Source organism: Panthera pardus, unplaced genomic scaffold (genome assembly GCF_024362965.1).
Source record: "Panthera pardus isolate Hobbes unplaced genomic scaffold, ASM2436296v1 HiC_scaffold_16, whole genome shotgun sequence".
Taxonomy (NCBI): domain Eukaryota; kingdom Metazoa; phylum Chordata; class Mammalia; order Carnivora; family Felidae; genus Panthera; species Panthera pardus.
In genome coordinates this window covers 155,328,691-155,352,972 of record NW_026526721.1, presented here as the reverse complement: position 1 = coordinate 155,352,972, position 24,282 = coordinate 155,328,691, and the positions used below count along the sequence as shown (strand labels likewise).

General features: G+C 45.8%; 1 protein-coding gene and 1 pseudogene across 4 annotated transcripts in view; both read right to left on the bottom strand.

Moving 5' to 3' along the window:
• The window catches only part of CCR4 (C-C motif chemokine receptor 4), a 46,643-nt gene extending 30,507 nt beyond the window's left edge, over nt 1-16,136 (bottom strand). Inside the window, exons 1-3 of one of the 4 annotated variants that reach the window (XR_002072211.2) lie at nt 16,084-16,136; nt 7,241-7,314; nt 6,646-6,976 (exon numbers count right to left, since the gene is read on the bottom strand). The gene's annotated coding sequence lies outside the window, so the exon portion shown is untranslated. Of the gene's footprint in view, nt 1-6,645; nt 6,977-7,240; nt 7,315-16,083 lie in introns of those variants that run through there. The other 3 variants (XM_019418589.2, XR_002072210.2, XM_019418590.2) reach the window with 3 other exon arrangements.
• Nucleotides 16,137-17,395: 1,259 nt separating this feature from the next.
• LOC128777384 (60S ribosomal protein L7a-like) lies at nt 17,396-18,960 on the bottom strand (annotated as a pseudogene).
• Between the last annotated feature and the right edge of the window lie 5,322 nt (nt 18,961-24,282).

Here is a 24,282-nt window from a genome sequence, read left to right as displayed (position 1 = left end):
TCTGGCTTAAAAGAGCCACAATGTCAGGGCCCCTGGGTGGCTCAGTGGATTAAGTGACTGACCTCGGCTCAGGTCATGATCTCACAATTCGTGGGGTCGAGCCCCGCGTCGGGCTCTGTGCTGACAGCTCAGAATCTGGAGCCTGGGTTCTGTGTCTCCCTCTCTCTCTCTACCCCTCCCCCACTCATGCTCTGGGTGGCTCAGTCGGTTAAGCATCCGACTTTGGCTCGGGTCACGATCTCACCGTTTCCAAGTTCGAGCCCCATGTCAGGCTCTGTGCTGACAGAGCCTGGAGCCTGCTTTCAGATTCTGTGTCTCCCTCTCTCTCTGCCTCTCCCCCACTTGTGCTCTGTCTCTCTCTCTCTCTCAAAAATCAATAAGCATTAAAAAATTTTTTTAATTAAAAAAAAGCCACAATGTCATTTTTCCTAAGGAATTTGCATGAATAGGAACTAAAATATTGAGCCAGAACAGTGTTTTATTGCCCTTTCATTATTACCCCTCCTAAAGAGTCTTTTCAGGTATTTTTTTCCTAATCATCTCCCCATGAAATTTTAATACCACAGCCCAACTATATATCGTTATGTAGTATGTGTACATCAATGCTTTATATATAAAAAGAGTAAGCTTATTTCCATCCCCAAGAACCAATTTTTGCCTCCTTGAGGGCAATACTGCTTTTACTAAGAATGCACGAGTTAGCCAGTGGTTTCCCAGGGGTTCTTTGCCCCCAGGGCACCTGGCCAGTATCTGGAGACATCTTCTCTGGGGATCGGAGTTTTTCCTGGGTCCTAACAAGAAGAGGCCAGGAACCCTGCTGAAATCCTACACGGCGTAGGACAGCCCTCCACGGCGAAGCTCTCCTGGCCACAATGCCAACAGTACCGAGGCTGAGAGAGCAGAGCGAGGGCAGCGTCCCCGGACCCTGAGAGAGAGCACCGATCCGTGCCCGAATTGGGGAACTCTGGGCTTGAGTTCAGGTGAAACACGGTTCCTTACTGGCGCACTTTTTGGGGGCTTTCCAAGGCCAATCTTGTGAACTCTGGAAGCAGATAGAGTAAAAAACAACAACAACAACAACAAAAAAAACAGTCCCTAACCTATTTGATGGGTGAGTCTATGCCCATTACACAGGGTAACTTGTAGAATAAACACAGTTTTGGGTCCCGTCACCCTCTTTCTCTTCAGCGGTTTGCTGGTGGACGCCTTGTGGCAGAGATTACGGGTCTTTGTGAAGAGCCTAGTGGGCGAGACTGTCACCCTCAAGGTCGGGCCCAGCGACACCGCTGAGAATCAAAAACCGAAGTCCGAGACAAGGAGGGCATCCCGCCTGAGCAGCAGCTTCGCGTCTTTGCGAGCAGATGGCTAGAGGATGGCCTCACCCTCTCAGCCTACAGTAGCCAGGAGGGGGCCACCTTGCACGTGGTGCTTCACCTGTGCACCTGTGGCATCCCTGCACCTCCCCTCCGCCAGGGCTGGCCCTGGCCCGGAAATACAACTGGGGCAAGGCGACCCGCCGCAGAGGTTCTGTTCGCCTGCACCCCCGCGCTCTCACCTGCCGCAACACCAACAACCTGCACCCCGCGAAGGTCAAAGGAGGGCCCTCCGTTGGTCCTTCCTCTGCCGGCAGGGTGGCCTCCTGCCCAGGCCCCGAGGCTCTGGGGCCTCAGGAAAGTTTCCCTTTCGTTGACGTGAGCCGCAAAAGCAAAACAAAACCCATAATTTTAGAAATGTGGAGCCAGAGGAAGCTTCTATCACGGAATCACAGGCCCTGGGGGACAAGTCAGAGAGCCCGGGGCGCAGTGTGTGAATTGCGACAGCCCTGGAAGGGCCCATCTGAGCACCCTGCCTCCAGGGTCTGGCCCGGGGGGGGAGCGTTGGGGCGTCAGGGTCCTAGAACGTGTGATGTCTGCAGGTACACATGGTCGTATGCGGTCACGGGCATCATGGGTCTGCAGAGGCTCCCTTGAAAGCCCGCTGATGCTCCCTGACTGCACCTGCGGGGTGAGCACGCCAGCCCCGAGCGAGGAACGGCAGCTCCCTGTTGGGCTTGGATCCCAGGGCCGCTCCTCGACAGCTATGTGAAGCTCAACCTTCTCATCTGTAAAAAGGGCTGTTACCGTGTGAGAATTGCGAGAGGATTCACCAGCCAGTGTTTGTGAAGCACTTCGCACGGTTCCTACTACAGACAGGAACCAGTGGTGAAAGTGAGGATAAGAGGCACAGTAACAGCTTTCTCTCATGAGCTGGCTGAGGTTGGCACGTTGCCCGTAGCCATACCTAGGAATCCAGGAGATATCTGGGTCTCGCCTCAGTGGGCCACATTCAGTGCCTGCGTGAGGGTTCGGGCGAAAAGCGGGTTTCAGGTGTGCACGTTGCAGAGGCTGTTGCCCTGGGGGAAGTCAGTCTTCAGGTTTGCAAAGTAATACCATTACTGTCCTGGAGAAACACAAAGTAGGTTTCCCCTCCAGAAACGGTTTCAGAACTAAACAGTACCCCCACCCCCAAAAGGATCACGTTCTCAGGAAAGCCTGTCTCATAGATGGGGAAGCAGGAACCCAGAGAGGGCGCGCGGGACGCTCAGGGCAGCGCGGCCAGGGACAGCGTCGGGGCTGACACCTATACTCCTGACATTTTCGCGGACACCATCTCCCGCCGGGCCGAATTTCTGAAACCTGACCAGAGAGGCGCAGACCAACAGCACGCACGCAGGGCAAACCCTCCCGCAGGGCAGGGTGGGGCGCAGGCATCCGACGAGAAGGAATCGGTGACACGAGACGACGGCGCCCTCTGGTGTACCAAACCTGACTTCAACCCCAGACACAGGAAAGTACACTCCCCAGGCCAGGCACACCATGCCGACCCACAGGAACCAGCTTATCTGACACTGGACTCGGCTCCCAAGGCCTTCGGGAGGAGCTCCGTGGGACTCAGCTGCACAGCAGTGGCAGTAAAGCATCGAAGATTCGGCGTCAGACCTGCTGCACGCTTTTAAAACGAGAGAAGGCTACCAGGCAGGGCCACACGGGGCGCTGGACCCAGGGATGGTAACAGCGAGCTGGGGCTCTGGGGGGGCAGCTTATGTTTGACAAGCAGAGTGAGTTTTCATGGGTCCTCTGTTGATTGGGTAACTTGGATAATTTGGGATCTTGGGCTGTCCTTAGTTGTCTGGTACCCGGTCCCCCGGTGATGAGGGCGTTCGGTGAACAGTGGCCCCAGAGCAGAGGTGCTGAAAAGGGGGTGCCTGCTTAGACAGGGGGACTGGTTGGCCTCTAGCCGGGGCCTCAAAACCGGATCAAGACAGCACTTAAACAAACAAGCTGTTTCACAGGGGAGGTCTGGATACACAGACGAAACTTTGGTAAGGAAAGAGAAAATGGCAAACAATTAAATTACAAAGTGATTTTTTTTTAATTTTTACCCTTATTTTTGAGAGGGACCGAGAGAGAGAGAGAGAGAGAGAGAGAGAGAGCGTAAGCAGGGGAGGGATAGAGAGAGAGGGAGACACAGAATCCAAAGCAGGCTCCAGACTCTGAGCTGTCAGCACAGAGCCTGACACGGGGCTTGAATTCACAAACCATGAGATCACGACCTGAGCTGAAATCAGATGCTTAACCGACTGAGCCACTCAGGCGCCCCAACTACAAAGTGATTTTTAACGAGATAACTAAAAATCCCTGCACATTTGGAAATTAGAAAACACATTTTCATGTAACCTGGAATATATCATAATGGAAAATAGAAAACACTTGTAATTGAACAATAATAAAATATCACTTATCCAAAATTGTGGTAGGCAGCTGAAGCCGTCCCGAGAGGGAAATTTAGTCTTTAAATATTTACACCAGAAGAGAAGAAAGGATGAAAATTAATGAGAACTGTTCAACTGGAAAAAGAAATAGTAGAAAAAGGAATTGTAGAATAAATTAAAAAATGGTATAAGGAAATAAACAATAAACGTAAGAACAGAAATTAAACAAAATTTGAAAGTAAAATAAAACTCATTACAGTATTTGAAAACACCAACAAAACTGACAAACCTCTAGGAAGATAGGTAAAGAAAAAAAAGGAAACAATCTTAGAATATAAAGGGAGGTATACTGAGATTAGAAGGATAAGAAACATTATGAATGATATTACCACAATGGATTTGAAAACTTAGATAAGATGCATAAATTCCTAGAAAACGTATTTACCAAAATTGGCTCAAAAATAAACGCAAAATCTGACATCTTTTTAAAAATTGAATCAGCACTTTAAATGCTTTAGCACAAAAAAGTAAAAAAAATATTCAAGACAGATGATTTTACAGGCAAATTCTAGCAAACATGCAAGGTACATATAATTCTACTCTTATGTGTCTCCCCTCGCCCCCCGGAATTACAAAAATAAGAATACTCCTTATTTTATGAAGTTAGCATAACCAAACTGTATGAAAAAATAAAATTACTCCGTTTCACTCATGAATATACTGATGCAAATATCCTATCTAAAATACTGACAAACCAAATACACTAAAGTTGAAAAAGTACATAATGGCCAATTTAGTTCATTTCAGGAATGCAAAGTTGGTTTGATATTATAGAATCTATTAATGCAACTCACCACATTAGCAGAATAAAAGAGAAAAGCGCTGACACAGGGCATATTGAACGAGAAGAATATTCATGATTTGAAACACACACACATGAGCACTAGCACATTAAGAACAAAAGGGAACTTCTTTAAATTGATAAAGGTAGCAATTTATAAACTGTAAATAGCAAAAGCCATTCCTTTTAAATTTTTTTTTAAGTTTTTAAACTTATTTTGAGAGAGAGAGAGCGAGCACGAGCAGGGAAGGGGCAGAGAGAGAGAGGGGAGAGAAGAATCCCAAACAGGCTCCCAGCTGTCAGCACAGAGCCTGATGTGGGGCTCAATCCCACGAACTGCACGATCATGACCTGAGCCAAAACCAAGAGTGGGATGCTCAACTGACTGAGCCACCCACGCGTCCCAAAGCCATTCCTTTTAAAATCAGGACCATGATTAGAGTGCCCACCAGCAACAGTTCTATCAGAGCTTGTAGAAAAGGACAAGATTTTAAAATAAAAGATACAATGATGGGGCGCCTGGGGGGCTCAGTCGGTTGAATGACAGACTCTTGGTCTGGCCTCAGGTCATGATCTCGCGGTTCGTGGGTCCGAGCCCCGTGTCGGACTCTGTGCTGATGGCTCAGAGTCTGAAGCCTGCTTCGGATTCTGTGTCTCCTTCTCTCTCTGTTCCTCCCCTGCTCACGCTCTGTCTCTCTCTCTCAAAAATAAGATTAAATTTTTTTTTAATAAATAAAAGAATGAATTCAACAAATTTGCAGCATACAAAATCAATATACAAAAAACCAGTTGCATTTCTATACACTAACAATGAACAATCTGAAAAAAAGTTAAGAAAGCAATTCCATTTACAATAATATTAAAAAGAATAAAATACCTGGAATAAACTTAATCAAGGAGGTGAAAGACTTGTACACTGAAAACTGTAAGAAATTAAAGACGACACAGGTAAACGGAAACTCACCCCATGTTCATGGATTAGAAGACTTAATAATAAGATGTCGAACTACCCAAACCAACCTACAAGGTTAAGGCTACCCCTATCAAAACCCCAAAAGGGTTTTTCGCAGAAAGAGAAAAATCCATCCTAAAATTCACATGGAATCTGAAGGGACCCTGAAACGGTCAAACAACCTTGAAAAAGAAGAACGAAGTTGGAGTTCTCACACTTCCTGATTTAAAAACTTACTATAAAGCTACAGTCATTGGGGCACCTGGGTGGCTCAGCTGGTTGAAGGACAGACTCTTGGTCTGGGCTCAGGTCGTTATCTCATGGTTTCTGGGTTTGAGCCCCCCACCCCCCGTCGAGATCCACCCTGACAGTGTAGAGCCTGCTTGGGATTCTCTCTCTCCCTCCATCTCTGCTCCTCTCCCTGATCCCTGATCCCTGATCGTGCTCTCTCTCTCAAAATAAATAAACACTTTCTAAACAGATGCAAATAATGTCATACTCCCCAGAAACCCTATGTGTGAAAGCCCATGTGTGACATCAGCCACCCTCACCTGCAAAACCCTAACATAACAATGTAACTAGAGAAACTACTAACGGGTTAAAGCCCGGAGGAGAGCTGTCTTCCTCAAATGCCTGAAGAGCTACGCCATCATCCGAGGTTACAATTCTTCAGGGCACATTCTCTGCACCACCTTCTACCCCACCCACCCAACACAAACACAAACCACCAAATCCTGTCTCTGGAATAACCAATGATCTTCTTTCTACCTTTTTTTTAAGTTGATTTATTTATTTTTGAAAGAGGGTGAGTGAGTGCACATGAGGCGGGGAAGGACACAGAGACAGGGAGAGAGAGAAAATCACAAGCAGGCTCCACACTGTCAGCACGGAGCCCAACACAAGGCTTGAACTCATGAACCTCGAGATCATGACCTGAGTCGCAGTCGGATGCTCAGCCGAGCCACCCAGGTGCCCTTTCTACCTTTCGGTCAGTCCTGGCTGAGCTTCTTCCTCCCGAGCTCAATGTTCTATCCCTTCTTTGCTACACACAATTGAGGACACAAAATGTACAAACACAGGTTTGTATATTTTAGAAGTATAAACAATGTTAATGTCCCCATTTTATACACGAGGGGGATGATAAGTGAAAGAGAGTAAGACACACAGTTACTACAGCCTTGGAGAGGCTGACATGAAGAGTCACCTTGAGGAGGGAATGAGAAAAAAAACATCCTATTCCTGCTGTCCCGACAATCCTCGGGTGGGACCCGGGAATCGGGAGGTGGCTGTGGAGACTAGGAAACAGGTTGCTGAGGGCACCGTGCTCTGTTGCTGCCATCTTTTTGGTCTAAGGGAAAAAGGAGAAAACTTGTCAGAAAATAATGGCACCACGACGACCCCGATAGTGGGGCTTGAACTGCAAAGCCCAGGCCTTTCAACAGAGAAAAATGAGACTGTTGAGAAGCAGTGGGAGAAACCCTGGGCCATATTCCTTCAGGGTCCCTCCCTCCTCACTGTTCCCAGATGTCAAACACGGTCTCCCCCATCCCTCAGGAACAATGACCCCTTCCTCACTCTCACCCAGCGTCCCCCAGCCCTGCCGTTAACGGCTGGGATGTATTACGCCTCCCTGAGGGCCAGAGTCAATGTGGAGAATGAACAGTGTGGGATGAAACACCAATGGCTGAGCATTCACCTCATATCCATGTTGCCACCGTGGTTCTCTTGTGCCAGGAGACCTGAGAACATTCCGAGACAAAGAAGTGAAACCTAACATAAAACAAAGTGCATTTTTAATCAAAAAGCATTTTTCAGGGGCGCCTGAGTGGCTCGGTCAGTTAAGCTTCTGACTCCTGACTTCAGCTCAGGTTCATCTCACGGTTCATGAGTTCGAGCCCTGAGTCGGGCTCTGCTGACAGTGCCAAGCCTACTTGGGACTCTCTGTCTCTCCCTCTCTCTCTGGCCCTCCCCTGCCTCTCTCTCTCAAAATAAATAAATTACTTTAAAAAATACATTTAAAAACCATTTCTCATACATTATTAACGGTACTTCGAAACATTATGTAGAGGCATGCCTGGAGAGCAGTCAGTAGACTCTTGATCTGGGGTTTGCAAGTTCGATCTACATTGGATGTAGAGATCACTTAAAAAAAATTAAAATATTTGAAAAAAAGTTATGTAGCAAATAGTAACTTTTGCTTTTTTCTGAAAATATTTAAATTTTAATAACACAAAATGATAGTGAAGTTATTGCCAAGCAAAGATGCGTGTTTGTGTGCATGTGTGTTAGCTTATATGTGTGTGTGCGTGACTGAATACATATACTTTTGGGCACAAAAATGATTACACAGTGGCCTGAACTAATAATAAGCAAATACAGCGAGAGCTATCCATGGTAAAACAGTATGTCTTGATCACGAAAGCTCTGCTCCTTCATACCTTTTTGAAACTGGGCTCATTTCACTTTATGAGACAACCACACATCATTAGCAGTTTTTTTTTTTTAATATGAAATTTATTGTCAAATTGGTTTCCATACAACACCGAGTGCTCATCCCAACAGGTGCCCTCTTCAATGCCCACCACCCACCCTCCCCTCCCTCCCACCCCCCATCAACCCTCAGTTTATTCTCAGTTTTTAAGAGTCTCTTATGGTTTGGCTCTCTCCTTCTCTAACTTTTTTTTTTTTTCCTTTCCCTTCCCCTCCCCCATGGTCTTCTGTTAAGTTTCTCAGGATCCACATAGGAGTGAAAACATATGGAATCTGTCCTTCTCTGTATGGCTTATTTCACTTAGCATCACACTCTCCAGTTCCATCCACATTGCTACAAAAGGCCATAGTTCATTCTTTCTCATTGCCACGTAGTACTCCATTGTGTATTCCATTCCATTGCCACGTAGTATTCCATAAAGAAATTCCACAATTTCTTTATCCATTCATCAGCTGATGGACATTTAGGCTCTTTCCATCATTTGGCTATTGTTGCGAGTGCTGCTAGAAACATCGGGGTACAAGTGCCCCTGGGCATCAGCATCATCCTGTCTCCCTTGGGTCAATTCCCAGCAGTGCCACGGTTAGCAGTTCTAAGATGTATTTGAATATCTTGGTTTATTTAAGGAGAAAATGAAAGGTTCTACAATCAATAACTGAGTGCTGGAAAAGAATCACTCCTGCATATAATCGAGAAGTAGAACTGGTTGCTCAAGCTACATTAAACAGTCAAGTCTATCAGTGTCAGTCAAGCTACATTAAACACATTTTAACATACAAAACTGATTTTAGAATCATGAAACAAAGAAATGGATTTTCCACTTTGAGTATAACATCATTTGTTCATGAGCAAAATCGGCTCAACAACTAATTTTGCAAGTAAAGGAATAACCGTATTAGAGTGATACTATTAAAACTCACCTATCTAATATGCTTGTTTTAAAATGCTTCTTTCCTCTAAGAGTTTCTGTTTGATGCTTCTATTGCCTCTAGAGATGACTGTCGCTCCAAACTGTCACATCTTCATCTGCATACTGGGGCCTCTCGTGGGTCACGCGCTATGAAGTAATGTAACCAGTTTTCAGTTCAGTCTTATTTTCTACCTAACATTTAGATTCAGAAGTTCAAAATGAGTTTGGACGATCCAAAGGATATTACCATTCTTAGATATGTGGGAAATTTACATATGAAAATATATTCCTTCTCAGGAAATTGAGAGTTAAGTTTCAAAATGCTTACATATGAGAGCGCTCAAGATAATCACCAACAATATCATGCCCACACAGCTTATGGTTTAGCAGTGATGGTTTATTATGACAGAGCCTGGAATATTTGGGGAGAAAATCTTACTGTAAGCTAAAACCTAGAAAAATTCACATAATTAGTTTTATGATAAAGGTATCACCCCAGCTGTCACATCATATGGCAGATCTTTATTACTGTTATTGCCCCCAAGCTAAAATGTAATGCTTCATTTCGGCAGTTATTTTAAGGGCCACAGCCTAATTGATTATATGCATATGTAGCCTTGTCAGCACTGAGTTCAGAATTAAAAAGTTAAAACCAGATACAGTATACTCATCTAAAATAAATTGGGGGCGCTTGGGTGGCTCAGTCGGTTGAGCACCAGACTTTGGCTCAGGTCATGATCTCATGGTTCCTGAGTTCAAACCCCACATCTGGCTCTCTGCTGCCAGTGCAGAGCCTGTATGGGATCCTCTGTCCCCCCACCACCCCCTGCCTCTCTGCCTCTCCCCTGCTCACGCTCTCTCTTTCAAAAATAAACATTTAGAAAACAAAACTAAAAACATAAGTAAACTGAAGGGCACCTGGGTAGCTCAATTGGTTAAGTGTCTGACTCTTGATTTTGGCTCAGGTCATCATCTCACAGTTGTGAGATTAAGCCCCACGTTGGGCTCTGCGCTGAGTGCTGAGCATAGAGCCTGCTCGGGATTCTCTCTCTGTCCCTTCCCCCTTGTGATCTCTCTTTCTCTCTCTCAAAATAAATAAATAAACATTAAAAAAATAAACTGAAAGTCATATATGAAAACTAAATAAAATATTGATATTGGGTTGGGCCAATATCTAAGATTCTTTCAAGGAATCCAGTATTTTTGTAATACTACTAAGTTAAATAATTTTAACTATTCTCTATCCAAAAAGTGTACATTGAGGGGGTGTGTGAATGGCTCAGTCAGTTAAATTTCCAGCTCTTGATATTGGCTCAGGTCATGATCTCACTGTCATGAGATTGAGCCCTGCGTTAGGCTCTGTGTGCTGGACATGGAGTCTGCTTGGGATTCTCTCTCTCCCTCTCTCTCTCTCTCTCTGCCCCTCCCCTGCTTGTTCTCTCTCTCTCAAAATAAACATTTAAAAATAAAAAAATTAAAAAGCGTACAGTGAGGGGCACCTGGCTGGCTCAGTCAGTGCAGCATGTGACTCTTAATGTCAGGGTTGTGAGTTCGAGTCCCATGCTGGGTGTAGAGATTACTTTAAAATAAAATATTTAAAAATAATTTTTTTAATGTTTATTTTTGAGAGAAAGAGAGCGTGTGCAGGGGAGAGGCAGAGAGAGCAGGGTGGGCGGGGGAGGGGGCAGTGGTAGACAGAGGATCCAAAGCAGGCTCTGCACCGACAGCTGAGAGCCCGATGTGGGGCTTGAACTCATGAACCGCGAGACCATGACCTGAGCTGAAGTTGAATGTGTCACTGACTGAGCCATGCAGGTGTCCCTAAAAAAATTTTTTTTAATGGTTATTTAGTTTTGAGAGAGAGAGAGGGCAAGAGAGAGTGGGGGAGGGGCAGAGAGAGAGAGAGGAAGACACAGAATCTGAAGTAGGTTCCGGGCTCCGCGCTGTCAGCACAGAGCCCAACTCGGGGCTTGAGCTCACCAACTGTGAGATCATGACCCGAGCTGAAGTCAGAGGCTTAACTGACTAAGCCACCCAGGCGGCGCCCCTAAAACAAATTTGTTTTTAATGTGTACAGTGAACTATCACAGATGTGATGACGATGCCAGTGGTTTTCCCTGCCAATGCTTTTATACCACTAGGGCAAATGTCAACAGAGTAAAAAAGACAAATAACATTTTTATATTATTACAAAAATAGTTTTGGACTTCCAAGCACACTAAACACATCTCTGGTTCCCCCAGATTTCCACATCCCACACTTTGAAAACTGTAGTATTAGGGTAATGAATTGTGTCAAAAGGTAACACAGGGTATAGTGCGGCATCTTCAAATTAATCCTGGCCACAATTTACAACATTGTAAGTAATCACATGTAATCTTGGGTTAGGCGAAGGCTTCTCAGATATATCACAAAAGCACAAGCAAGAAAAAATAGGTAAATTGGATTTCATGAAGATTAAAACTTTTGTGCTTCAAAGGATACCATCATGAAAGTAAAGACAAGCCACAGAATGGAACAAAAATTGCAATTCATATATTTGATATGGGACTTGTATCCAGAATACAGAAATGCTTATGACTCACTAAGAAGACAAGGAACCAAATCTGAAATGAAGAAAGGAGCTAATACACATTTCTCCAAGTAAGAGACGCAAATAGCTAATAAGCACATGAAAAGATGTTCAACATCATTAGCCATCAGAGAATGTAAATCAAAACTGCAATGATTTACAACTTCACACCCACTGGGTTAGTTATAAACAAAAAGACAAATAGCAAGAAGTGTTGGCAAGGATGTGAAGAAATTGGAACCTTCAATATATCGCTAGTGGGAAGGTACAATGGTGCAGCCACTTTGGAAAACAGTTTGGCAACTCCCCAGACAAAAAGAGTTACCATACAGTCCAGCAATTCCACTCCTAGGTATACAGCCAAGAAAAAGAAAATCATATCCACACAAAAATGTGTACGTGAAAGTTCGTAGAAGCATTATTCATGGGCGCCTGGCTGACTCAGTCGGTAGCGCATCTGACGCTTGATCTCAGGGTTTTGAGTTCAAGCCCCACACTGGGTGCGGAGCCAGGGAAGGAGGGAAGTCAGGAAGGGAGGGAGGGAGGGAGGGAGGAAGGAAGGAAGATCATTCATCATAGCCAAAAAGGTATAAACAATCTAAAAGTCCATGAAATGATGACTAGATTAAAATGTAGTATATCTACACAATGGAATATTATTCAGCTAATAGGAATAAAATACTAGTACAAATTATGTCATGGATGAGCTTTTTATTTTTTTTTATTTTTTTTTTAACATTTTATTTATTTTTGAGACAGGGAGAGACAGAGCATGAACAGGGGAGGGTCAGAGAGAGGGAGACACAGAATCCGAAACAGGCTCCAGGCTCTGAGCGGTCAGCACAGAGCCCGACGCGGGGCTCGAACTCACGGACCGCGAGATCATGACCCGAGCCGAAGTCGGCCGCTTAACCGACTGAGCCACCCAGGCGCCCCATGGATGAGCTTTTAAAACATTATGGTCAGAGAAAAAAGCCAGTCACAAAAGACCAGACATTCCATTTATAGGAGATGTCTACGACAAAACCTATAAAGGCAGAAAGATTAATGGTTGTATATAGGCTTGAGGCAGAAAAGAATGAGAATGGTGAGCAACTGCTAATGGATATGGGGTTTCTTTTGGGGGTGATGAGAATGTTCTAGAATTGTGATGATGGTTACACAACTCCGAATATTCAAGAAACCACAGAACTGTACACTTTAAAAAGGTGAATTTTATACTATGTGAATTGTATCTAAATGAAACTTAAATATAGGGGCGCCTGGGTGGCTCAGTCGGTTGAGTGTCCGACTTTGGCTCAGGTCATGATCTGGCCGTCAGTGAGTTCAAGCCCCACGTCGGGCTCTGTGCTGACCGCTCAGAGCCTGGAGCCTGCTTCGGAACCTGTGTCTCCCTCTCTCTTTGCCCCTCCCTTTTTCACACTCTGTTCTGTCTCTCAAAATGAATAAATGCTAAAAAAATTTTTTTTAATAAATGAAACTTAAATATATACAAAAGTCAGCATCCTTATTATGACTTTAAGACATAACACGATCTACCCTTAATATTCTAGCCTCATTTCCTACTATCTCCCCCTTCCTCTCTCCAAACTAGCCTTCGCCTCAAAGATGCCAAGCATGTTCCTATCTCAGGTCTTTTGCATTTGGTGTTTCCTGCTTCAAATATTCTTCTTTCACATTTGTATAATAAAATGTTCATTCCCTTCAAGTTTTTATCAAAAAATTACTTTCCCGATGAGACCTTCCATTGTTAAATTTCAACCCCCTCTTATATAAGATTCTATCAATCTCCACTCTGATTTTTTTCTCCTTGACATTTCTTAATATTTCAAATACTAAATATTCTATTTTCCTACTTATTTTGCGTCTCATACTTTAAAAAAAACTTTTTTATGTTTATTTATTTTTGAGAGGGAGAGAGTGTGAATGGGGGAGAGACACAGAGAAAGGGAGACATGGAATCCTAAGCAGGCCCCAGGCTCTGACAGCAGAGAGCTTGAACCCACGAGCTGAGAGACTGTGACCTGAGCCAAAGTCAGACGAGTCAGACTGAGTCACCCAGGCGTCCATATCTCATAGTATTTTTTTTAAGTTTTTATTTATTAATTTAGAGAGAGAGAGAGTGCATGTGCGCACAAGTGGGGTGGGGGGCAAAGAGAGAAAGAGAACCCCAAGCAGGCTTCACACTGTCAGCATGGAGCCCCATGAGGGGTTCGAACTTACGGACCATGAGATCATGACCTGAGCTGAAATCGAGAATCAGGCGCTTAACCGACTGAGCCACCCAGGCATCCCGTCTCACACTCTTGAATATAAGCTAAATGAGCGCAAAAATTTTTGCCTGATTGTTAAATACCATACATCGAGCACATAGAATAGCATCATACATACAGAACCTCAAACTTGTGTGTTGAGTGCACATCTTTACCATATAAATGGTTTATATATAAAGGTATTAGGAAAACACTAAGACTTCAATATTGGGCAAAGTGGAAAAAAAGATAACTCACAGAAAAGGAAATGCAATTAGTAATAAATGATTAGTAATAAATCACGATAGAATAATTTCAATATTATATCCAGTGGACAAAGTAAAAAGTGGTCTGAGATATCATTTTAGCTTACCATATTCACTATATTTTAAATGATAATAAAATCATGCTAATGCTATGTATCAACTGTCCCAAAATGATCCAGTAATCCCATATCTTTTGTTAGAAAACGATCCAAAGAGAAACAATTTTATGTGTTTACATGATCGCTGTAGTTTGACGTGGAATGCTAGAACAGTGAAATTCTAACAATAGTGAAACACTTAAACTGAGGAACAACAACTGTATTCAGTGATTAAAATTATGTTTCTGGGGCACCTGGCTGGGTCAGTGGTAGAGCACACATCTCCGTCTTTGGGGCTGTAAGTTCGAGCCCCGTGTTGAGCGCAAAGATGAGCCAAAACTAAAAAATCTTTTACAAAATTATGTTTCTGAAGATAAACGCTAGCGACTTGATGGAATATCACAGAGCCCCAAAGAAGTCGTGATATTGCTACAGGGCAATTTGCTAATTTAAAATGTGCCTATGCTTTCAAATATAGATCTCTTCCCAGAAGTCCAAGGGGTGACAATTCTCCTACCTAAAGACTTCGTCTTCGTTCACCGATTCGACACCTTATACTGAGCATCTTCTATGTGATTGGCGGTGTGCTGGGCGATGGGATTTGAAGAGGACCATCATCTCAGGATGAGAGTTCAGACGTTAGTGGGGGCGATAAAGAGACGGTGAAATAATACGGTATTCGAAACAGAGGTGGATAGAATCTTGTTCTACAAGAGGAGCTGTTTGTTGGAAGGAACAAAGGCTTCTGAGACCAGCTGCTGTCTGCTGGCTATCTGTGCCCGATGAAGAGTGCATAAATAAAGACTTTCGCAAGGAAAAGACAACGGTGAGGCCAGAGGCAAGGAGTGGAGGGAGGCCAGACATCGTCGGGAGACGGTAAAAAGCTCCGTGCGGCGGCAGGTACCCACGGCGACCGAGAGGCTGAGGTTACCACTGGCCATCAGTATCCTTTTCGGAAATGGAAAGTCCTAACCCAGCCCGGAGATGAAGCCCACGGACAAAACCAGAATTCTGGCCGATGAACTACCAAATGCTTGCTTGGCGGCAAACACCCTACTGGGCGCACATCTGCTGCCTGCTCCGACGCTCGCAATGGCTCCGTGAGGTGGGTTGTCTCACCGTCTCCCGGACGTTGGCAGAGACACCGAGATACAGGCATAAGGGCAGCCGCGGCAACATCTCGAAGCTGGTAAGTGACGGGAGGTCGACGCCCAGGGCCGGAGCTCTGAACTCTCTCTTCCTCACACGGGCTCTGGCCAAGAGGAGTCAGCCCCGCTTAGGGCTCTAGTTGGTGGTCAGCTCCCGGCTCCTTGCTGTCCTTTGAGCTCCTGATGGTGTTCTTCTGCCTGCAAGGTCGGTCGGCCTTTTCCTCCAAGAATGCTGCTTCCTGGAGCTGAACCCGAACAACTCTTCCGATCAAGGGAGGACAGGAGACCCCGGCCAATCGTCTCTTCGCACCCAGGGGGCCATACATCGGCCAACACAGTTTTTCTCACACTCTGAAGAACTAAATATGCATTATTTTCTAATTATGAACAAACGCGTCAGTGTTTAGTCAAGAAGAGGCCAACGTGGGGCGCCAGGGTGGGCTCAGGTCGTGATCTCAGGGTTGCGGGGTCCGAGCCCCACGTGGAGCTTTGCGCTGTGAGCACAGAGCCTGCTTTGGATTCTGTCTCCATCTCTCTCTGCGCAACCCTCCCCCCCCCGGCCCCCCGCCAGCTCGCTCTCTCTCAAAAATAAACATTTAAAAAACATTTTTTTAAGAAAAAAAAAAAAGACCAAAGTATTCATCGAAGGGCAAATCCAACCACTGCAAAGGGGATCGATGGCTGATCATTGATCTTAGTCCTCCCAGCCCCGTCCATAAACCCCCGGCGCCACGTGAAACCTGGGCCCCAACAGCCTCGTCCCCACCCCTCGGCCCGCCCCCAGCTACCGTCAGACACTCACCGGTCGGGGGACGGCTCAGGATCACGGGCCAGGGGATGTCTAGGTCCCGAGGCCACAAACGCCCTCTTGCTTTCCTTCCCAGTTGACCTCAGTTCTTCGTTCGAAGGCCAACTCGGTGCCACCTTCTCCTCTAAACCTCCACCAGCCTGGGAGCATCTGACCTGTAGTCGTCCTGCATGGAGACTGCCCTGCTTTGGGCCCTCTCCTATCAGACTAGGAGTTCGTGACACAGCCAGGAAGTGGAGGCAGGATTGCGCAGAAACGACTTGCGAGGACTTCGGAGGTCGAGGCCAAGCTTCATTCACGCTGGGCTTCACAACCACCATGCTGTGTGACCTCAGGGAAGGGAATGGACCTCTCTGATCAGTTTCCTCGTCCGCAGAAGGGAGGAAGATGGAAATGCCTCCATTAGAGTTGTTGGACAAATTGAACTGTAAGTAAAGAGGCAGATAAGGTTCTAACACAGGTTCTTATCACTTCCCTAACCTGAAGACTGGGAGAAGTTCAGGGGCTGAGGAGTGGGAGGGGGACTGATGGCACCTTCTGTTACCTACAGGCTCCTTTGGGAACAGGCACTTCCAGGTTTGGGGCAGCTCAGGATGGCCTGGGCAGGACTGGATCCAGCACATGGAAGCCCCAGGAAGTGTTCCGTAGCATGAAGAAAGTGGCTTGGGTAGGGGTGAGGTCCCCGTACCAGGAGGGTGCCGGCAGGAAGGAGGGCCCTCTGCCAGCTAGAGCTGAACAAGACCCCCTCAGACTTTACCCCAGACTCAGAACCTGCGAGTAAGAAGGGAACAAGTTGCCCCTCTGGGCCCTGAGCCCTCTTGGGTCTGAAATGAGAGAACAGGGCTAGACCTCTCAGGGGGGCAACTGGGTTACGGAGGGCAGCTCAACCTTGGAAGAAAGCCCAACATTCCCACACCCTTCCCCTGCACATCCTTGACCTCATGACCTTTCATCAGGAACACCTTCTCCCACTCCACCCGTCTGTCCCCTACCATTTGTCTCAGTGTTTCCTTCACTTTCCACCTACTAAGTACTAAATCCTAAAATCCAGCTGCCCCCTCAGGACATTGACTTTTCTCTTCTCTAGAGTGGCTGTGCTTTTTCAAACACTCCTGGTTCTAAAGGATTTAGAGGAGAAAAAGATGGCCTTCTTTGCTGCTCATTTCCCCTTCCCAGTCATGTCCCTGTCCTCCTCCCTCCAACGTCCGTCTCCTCTGAAATGCAGCCCGTCGGACTGTGCCACCCCTATGTTGCCGTCACATCTACCCATGGTCGTTCACGGAGGACTCTTCACCTGGCTTAAGCCTCGCTCTCCTCCCGTTACTGTCCGTCAGGCTTTTCGGCCGTGAATGCCGATGTTCCCTCCAGCACCTCGGACCCGGTTCCTCAGCCTCATTTTCAACAATCCTTTCTGCATTTCGCCTGGTCATTGTTAACTTTGCCACCTCCCACACGTCCGTTTCAAGCATCCTGTTCTCCAAAAACCACTTTCTACTTTCCTGCCACGTGTCTTAATAGCTCTTCTCTCCGCCAGTCATTTTTTTTTCTTTTTTGAAAGAGAACTTTCTATTACTTCTAGGTACAGAAAATTCCACAGCATCCACTCAGCCCAGTTTGGTGGCCAGTTCTCCAGCCTTGGCCTTTTCCAGCTTTCCAGCGGCGATGCAAGCCACCGACTTTGGACCCAGCACGCTGCCTCCCCAGGGACAGGGGATCGCCTCATGTCTGTCACTGGACTTGGTCCTGATGGGTTCCACCGGCTCAGCCAGAGCTCCTTTGTCTCCCAGGCTACCCTGCGTGAAGGCAACAGCGGTGCAGGTCTCCCCGTGGACCCGATGTCCCAGCCTGGCCTTCCCCTTGATGATGCCCTGGGGAACCCCCATCTTACAACACAGGGCAGCCAGGAAGCCACCAGTTGCATGGGATCCACATCATGTGCAGTCACCACCAGCTGAGCCTTCCAGTTTTCCACTAAGGTGGTGAGAGTATTAACCCAGCTCAAAGGACAGGCAGCCTCTTAGCAGGAACATCCCCTTTGCTGGTAGCTTTCTTCTCAGCCCTGCCCAAGTCTCTTCTCTTGCTTTGTCTCTGGTCTGTATCTGTGGGTCAGCTTAAGCAGTTGAGTAGCTGTTTGGCGGGGCAGGGGGGGTGGTCCTAAGGCCTGGGTGAACTGGTTAGTCATCAGAGGCACTTTTAGACGTTTATAGAGAACAGCCCTTTGCTGCTGCAACCTGATGTAACGGGGCCATTTGACAAAAGGGTGAGGTCCCTTTTGGGCTGGATGTCCTGTCCAATGCTAAAATTCTTGGTCTTTTTCTTAAGCAGGGGATTGACCGCTTTCTTGGCCTTCTGCTTCTTCACAACAGGGCCACCTTCTTTCCTTTTGGGATATGGGATGGCTGGAGAAGAGAGTGGTTCCCCACCCTTGCTGCCTGGAACCCTCTTTGTTTCTCTGCCTCCCTTCTACCTAGTTATGATGCTGTGGCCTCATCCATCACTAGAATTCACTTCAGTAATCATCAACTCCTTATCAACTCCTAAGTCCTCTTACTTGGGAGAACCCCAACCGTAGTCAATTTAACTCTACTTATCTGTCACCTGAGTCTGCTCAGCTTAATGTGGTGGGAGAAGAAAACAACAACTAGATCTGTGTAGACTGATCCCACATCTAGTTGCTAACTGCGAATCTTACATGGGCACTTGCCAATGTCTAGCAGTCTCAGTAGGTTTCTCCCATCAGCTTACTCCTCCATTCTCTGAACACCATTTCCTACCTTCTCTTACATCAGAATTCCGGCCTTCCTCCCGGTTCACCTTTGACCCTTTCTTGATTCACTGAGAAATAGAACAGAGACACCTTACTTTCCACATCTTCCAACCCACTGACACTGCATCCACATCATGTCCTCGTAAAATGCATGGCCCTCCTCCTCTCTTACTAAGGTCAACAACGGCTTTGTCTCTCTTCTCTGCTAGATCGCTCCCGTGTACAAAAACAACTTTTCCGGGGCGCCTGGGTGGCGCAGTCGGTTAAGCGTCCGACTTCAGCCAGGTCACGATCTCGCGGTCCGTGAGTTTGAGCCCCGCGTCGGGCTCTGTGCTGACAGCTCGGAGCCTGGAGCCTGTTTCCGATTCTGTGTCTCCCTCTCTCTCTGCCCCTCCCCCGTTCATGCTCTGTCTCTCTCTGTCCCAAAAATAAAAATAAAAAAACGTTGGAAAAAAAAAAAATTTAAAAAAAAAAACAAAACAAAACAAAACAAAACAACTTTTCCTTGACCCATCCTCCCCTGCCACTACAACCAGTGCCTCTGCTTTCCTTACAGCAAAACTCTTCAGAAGAGCTCTCGGTGTTTGTGGTTCTCCCTTGCCATTCTCTCTTTATCCACTTCTGGCTTTATCTCTACAACTCGACAGATTCGGTTCGTGGGTAAATCACCAAGGACCACCATTTTCCCCAATACAAAATCGATTTCCAAACAAGTCAAAACATGATCAGCAAAATTGGAAAGTACAATGAAATCTTAGTTTCTGGGAAGTATGAAAGAAAAACTTAGGGCAAATGTTCCATCAAACACACTGAAGTAGGGTAACATCTGCCTAACAAATTGGCAAATAGTCTTTTTTTGCGAGAGAGAGGGAGAGGGAGCACAAACAGGGGAAAGGCAGAGAGAAAGTCCCACCCAAGCAGTGTATGGGAGTCACACGCAGCGTGGAGCCCGACACAGGGCTCGATCTCAAGACCGTGAGATCATGACCTTAGCCGCAATCAAGAGTCAAAATGCTTAACTGACCGAGCCACCCAGGCGCCCCACAAATAGTCTTAAAATATGAAAATTGTCATTGATACAGAAGATACAGGCAAATAGGCACTCATACACTTGTGGGAGGCCTAGGTGAGTCTATTTATAGGGAAATTTGAGGATATGTATTAAAAGCCAGAAAATGTACCATTTGACCCAAGAATTCTACTTCAAAGTAATTTTTCTTTTGGACTGAATCAGAGCTAATCATTAAGATTAATGTAAAGGAAAGTCATGGCAGCCTTCTTCTTCTTCTTCTTCTTCTTCTTCTTCTTCTTCTCCTTCTTCTTAATATTATTATTATTATTATTATTATTATTTTAGAGAGAGAGAGAATGAGAGCAGGGGAGATGGGCAGAGGGAGAGAGAATCCCAAGCAGACTCCACACTCAGTGCAGGGCCCGACACGGAGCTCAATCCCACGACCCTGGCTGGGATCATAACCTGAGCCAAAATCAAGAGTCAGACTCTCAACCGACTGAACTACCCAGGCATCCCATAGCATTATTGAAACAGTGAAAAATCATTAATGATTTAAAGGCCAGGCCGAATAATATAAGAATGAATCAACTAATTATGGAACAGAACATAGAATGTTACAGTCTCTAAGCTGCTGATTTGGAAGTGCTCTTAAATGAGAACATTCTCCAAAGTAATCAGTACGTTCTTATACTATGTATATAGTATGATTCTAATTTTGTATCCTGTTTATGTATATATAAACTCAGACTCATTTATTTTTTATATATTATACACATTTACCTATACTATATAGAAACTAAATGACAATCTTGTAAATGATAGCTCTTTTTCTTCTTTAAAACTTCTTTTTAGATGTTCTCAGGTACTGAAAATACCAGTGATGATATGGAATGTCACTGGAGAACAGTCCCTCTGAGTTCCATGTGTCTACTCTTGAACTTCATTGCCAAGTTCTTTGAAATAGGGCCATGCTCCCTGTACTCCCTTGTTCCGTCTCCATTCACTCCTCATGCTGTGGTTATTCCCTCACTTTTGTCCTAATATTGCTATTAAGAAGAGCCTCGGTCTCCTAATTTTCAAATTAAATTTCCACCTCTAGGTCCTTCCTTGAACCCAAGACATTTTACACTGTTTTCCATCATTTAATTCTCCAAAATCTGTACTCCTTTGCTCTCCAGGGCACTTGACCTCTCCTGGGTTTCCTCCCACCCGGGGTTTCTTCTCCAACCCTTCCCATTCAAGGGGGTCCATCCGTGCTTGTTTTTCTTCTCATGTTGCGCACAGTATCGGAATTTTTAGTTCCAGTGGAAGATTTACCCTGAAGCCCGTAAAGTTCATCCTGTGGCCTCTCACTTGCAACTTGCGTGGGCAACTCGGAAGGCCCCGGGAAGGACCTTAGTATTAAAGGATTAAGTATGACTGTCATACAGATATACAGTAAACGTATCAAAGATTTCATTTTAGGGGCGCCTGGGTGGCGCAGTCGGTTAAGCGTCCGACTTCAGCCAGGTCACGATCTCGCGGTCCGTGAGTTCCAGCCCCGCGTCAGGCTCTGGGCTGATGGCTCGGAGCCTGGAGCCTGTTTCCGATTCTGTGTCTCCCTCTCTCTCTGCCCCTCCCCCGTTCATGCTCTGTCTCTCTCTGTCCCAAAAATAAATAAAAAACGTTGAAAAAAAAATAAAAAAAAAAAAAAAAAAAAAGATTTCATTTTAAGCGTAATGGGGGAACCAGGCAGATGTTATATGTGGTTCAAAGGAGAAAACAACGGACATATTTATAGATCAGAAATACTGAAATGAAGGTACAAATGGAGACAAAGGTCCCCGCACGGGGCAGGATTGGTTTGCATTTCAACGTATAAAAATTATCTTGCCTTGCTATCAGTTGTCTACCGTTCAGCCTTGTTAAGTAGCTCCTGTACAATCAGAATCAGCTGATGCAAAAGACGTGTTGTGAGCAATAGTTTTCTATGAAGCACAGATTTTTCTCTCCAGTACAGCAGTCTACACATAACAGTCATATTTAATAAAACAGACGCCAGTAAGATACCTGACTACACTTGGTTAAGGCTGCTCTCTTCCCACTTGGAGTTGGCACATCTCATGTCAGAAGCTCAGGGGTGGCCACGGAGGTTTTGGGGGACCCAACTAGGGGAATATTGAGGTAGGGATACACTTAGATTGGATTTAACAGGATATATTTATGTGGTCCCTCATTGCTGTCGTGGTAGACGAACGGCTTCCAGCAATAGTCTTACTTACCTACCCTGAAGCAAAGGTGCAGGGTCCAACCGGAATTCAGGATATTCCATGGCAACATCAACAACCCATTTGCCACCGACCGTCACCAACTTAAATAATATTTAAGGTCCTCAGATCTCACCCCTCAAATGAAAGAAGCGTGATACGGGGGTTTTTGTGTTGTTATTTTTTTCATACTTGACAGCAATTCGACAAATCTCGAGTATTTGCAAGACACGTTATAAGGTATAAGCTGTGGTGCTGAAAGAAATTTATTTTTTTTCTTTTTTTTAAATCTTTATTTTTGGGAGAGAGACAGAGTGTGAGCTGGGGAGGGGCAGAGAGAGAGGGAGACAGGATTGGAAGCAGGCTCCAGGCTCTGAGCTGTTAGCACAGAACCCGACACGGGGCTCGAACCCACAAGCCGTGAGACCATGACCTGAGCTGAAGTCGGACGCTTAACCGAATGAGCCACCCAGGTGCCCCTGAAAGAAATTTTTCTAAATTATCAGTAAGGAAAAAGTTTTGGCCAACCATGCTGGAAGGAGGATTGAACTACCTCTCTATTCTCTCTGTAGAAAACATTTTAAACATTGTTAAATGAAGAAGGAATCAGAGTATATGCAGCAAAAACAAAAAACAAAAAAACATAGGGGTTTTTATAAAAACACTGCAAACAATACAAATGATGTATTTTGAGGATTTTGTGACGTTTGTGGCATTTTTCAGCTTTTTCAAATTCATCATTTATTATGATTTCCTGTAACATGCTAAAGAAATATTTCTTTTTTGAGAGAGAAAGAGAGCACAAGGTGGGGAGGAGAGAGGGAGAGAGAGAGAAGAGAATTTCAAGTGGCTTCCAAGCTCAGTGCGGAGCCCGACGTGGGGCTCTATCTCACAGCCATGCGATCACGACCTGAGCCAAAATGAAGAGTCAGATGCTCAACCGACTGAGCCAGCCGGGCCCTGCAAGAAATATTTCCTTATAACCTAATTTTGTACTTGTAGTTTTGTATTTTTTTCTCTTTTTTTTTTTTTTTAACGTTTATTTATTTTTCAGACAGAGAGAGACAGAGCATGAACGGGGGAGGGGCAGAGAGAGAGGGAGACACAGAATCGGAAGCAGGCTCCAGGCTCCGAGCCATCCGCCCAGAGCCTGACGCGGGGCTCGAACTCACGGACCGCGAGATCGTGACCTGAGCTGAAGTCGGCTGCTTAACCGACTGAGCCACCCAGGCGCCCCAGTATTTTTTTCTCTTAAAGAGGGCCCCCCAATTGAATAAACTTCAGGCCTACAAACCTACGTCCGACGCTGACCTCCAAATGGAATCATACAGTATGAAGCTTCTCAGACCGGCTTTTTTCACGGCGCGTATGCATTTGAGGTTTATCCGTGTCCATTTGTGGCTTGATAACTCATTTCTTTTTATTGCTGAGTAATGGTCCACTGTCTGGACATACCACAGCTTGTTTCTTTATTCACCTCTTGAATGTCATCATGTTTTGGCAGTTTAAAAAAAAAGAGGGCTACTCAGGGTGCCTGGGTGGCTCAGTCAGTTAAACGTCTGGCTCTGGATTTCGGCTCAGGTCATGATCTCACAGTTAGTGAGTTCGGGCCCCGCACCGGGCTCTGTGCTGACAGGGCCGAGCGTGCTTGAGATTCTCTCCCCACCCCACCACCTCTCTTCTCCCATCTAAATAAATTAAAAAGTTTAAAATTTTTTTTAAAAAAGAAAGAAGAGAAAGGGGCTGCTATAAACATTTGCATGCAGGTTTTTGTAAGGACATTGGAGTTTGTGCCAGGATCATGTGGCAAGAGAGTGTTCAGTTTTGTAAGAAGCTACCAAGCCGTCTTCCGGGGTGGCCGTACTGTTTTGCATTCCCACTCACGATGAATGAGGGTTCCTGTGGCTCCACGTCCTTGCCAGCATTTGACGTGATCAGTGCTCTGGATTTTAGTCGTTCGAATGGGTGTATGTGATGGTGTCTCACTGTTGTTTTAATCTGCATTTCCCATGGCGCCTGGGTGGCTCAGTCGGTGAAGCGGCCGACTTCACTCAGGTCACGATCTCGCAGCCTGTGAGTTCGAGCCCCGCGTCGGGCTCTGGGCTGACGGCTCAGAGCCTGGAGCCTGCTTCGGATTCTGTGGCTCCCTCTCTCTCTGCCCCTCC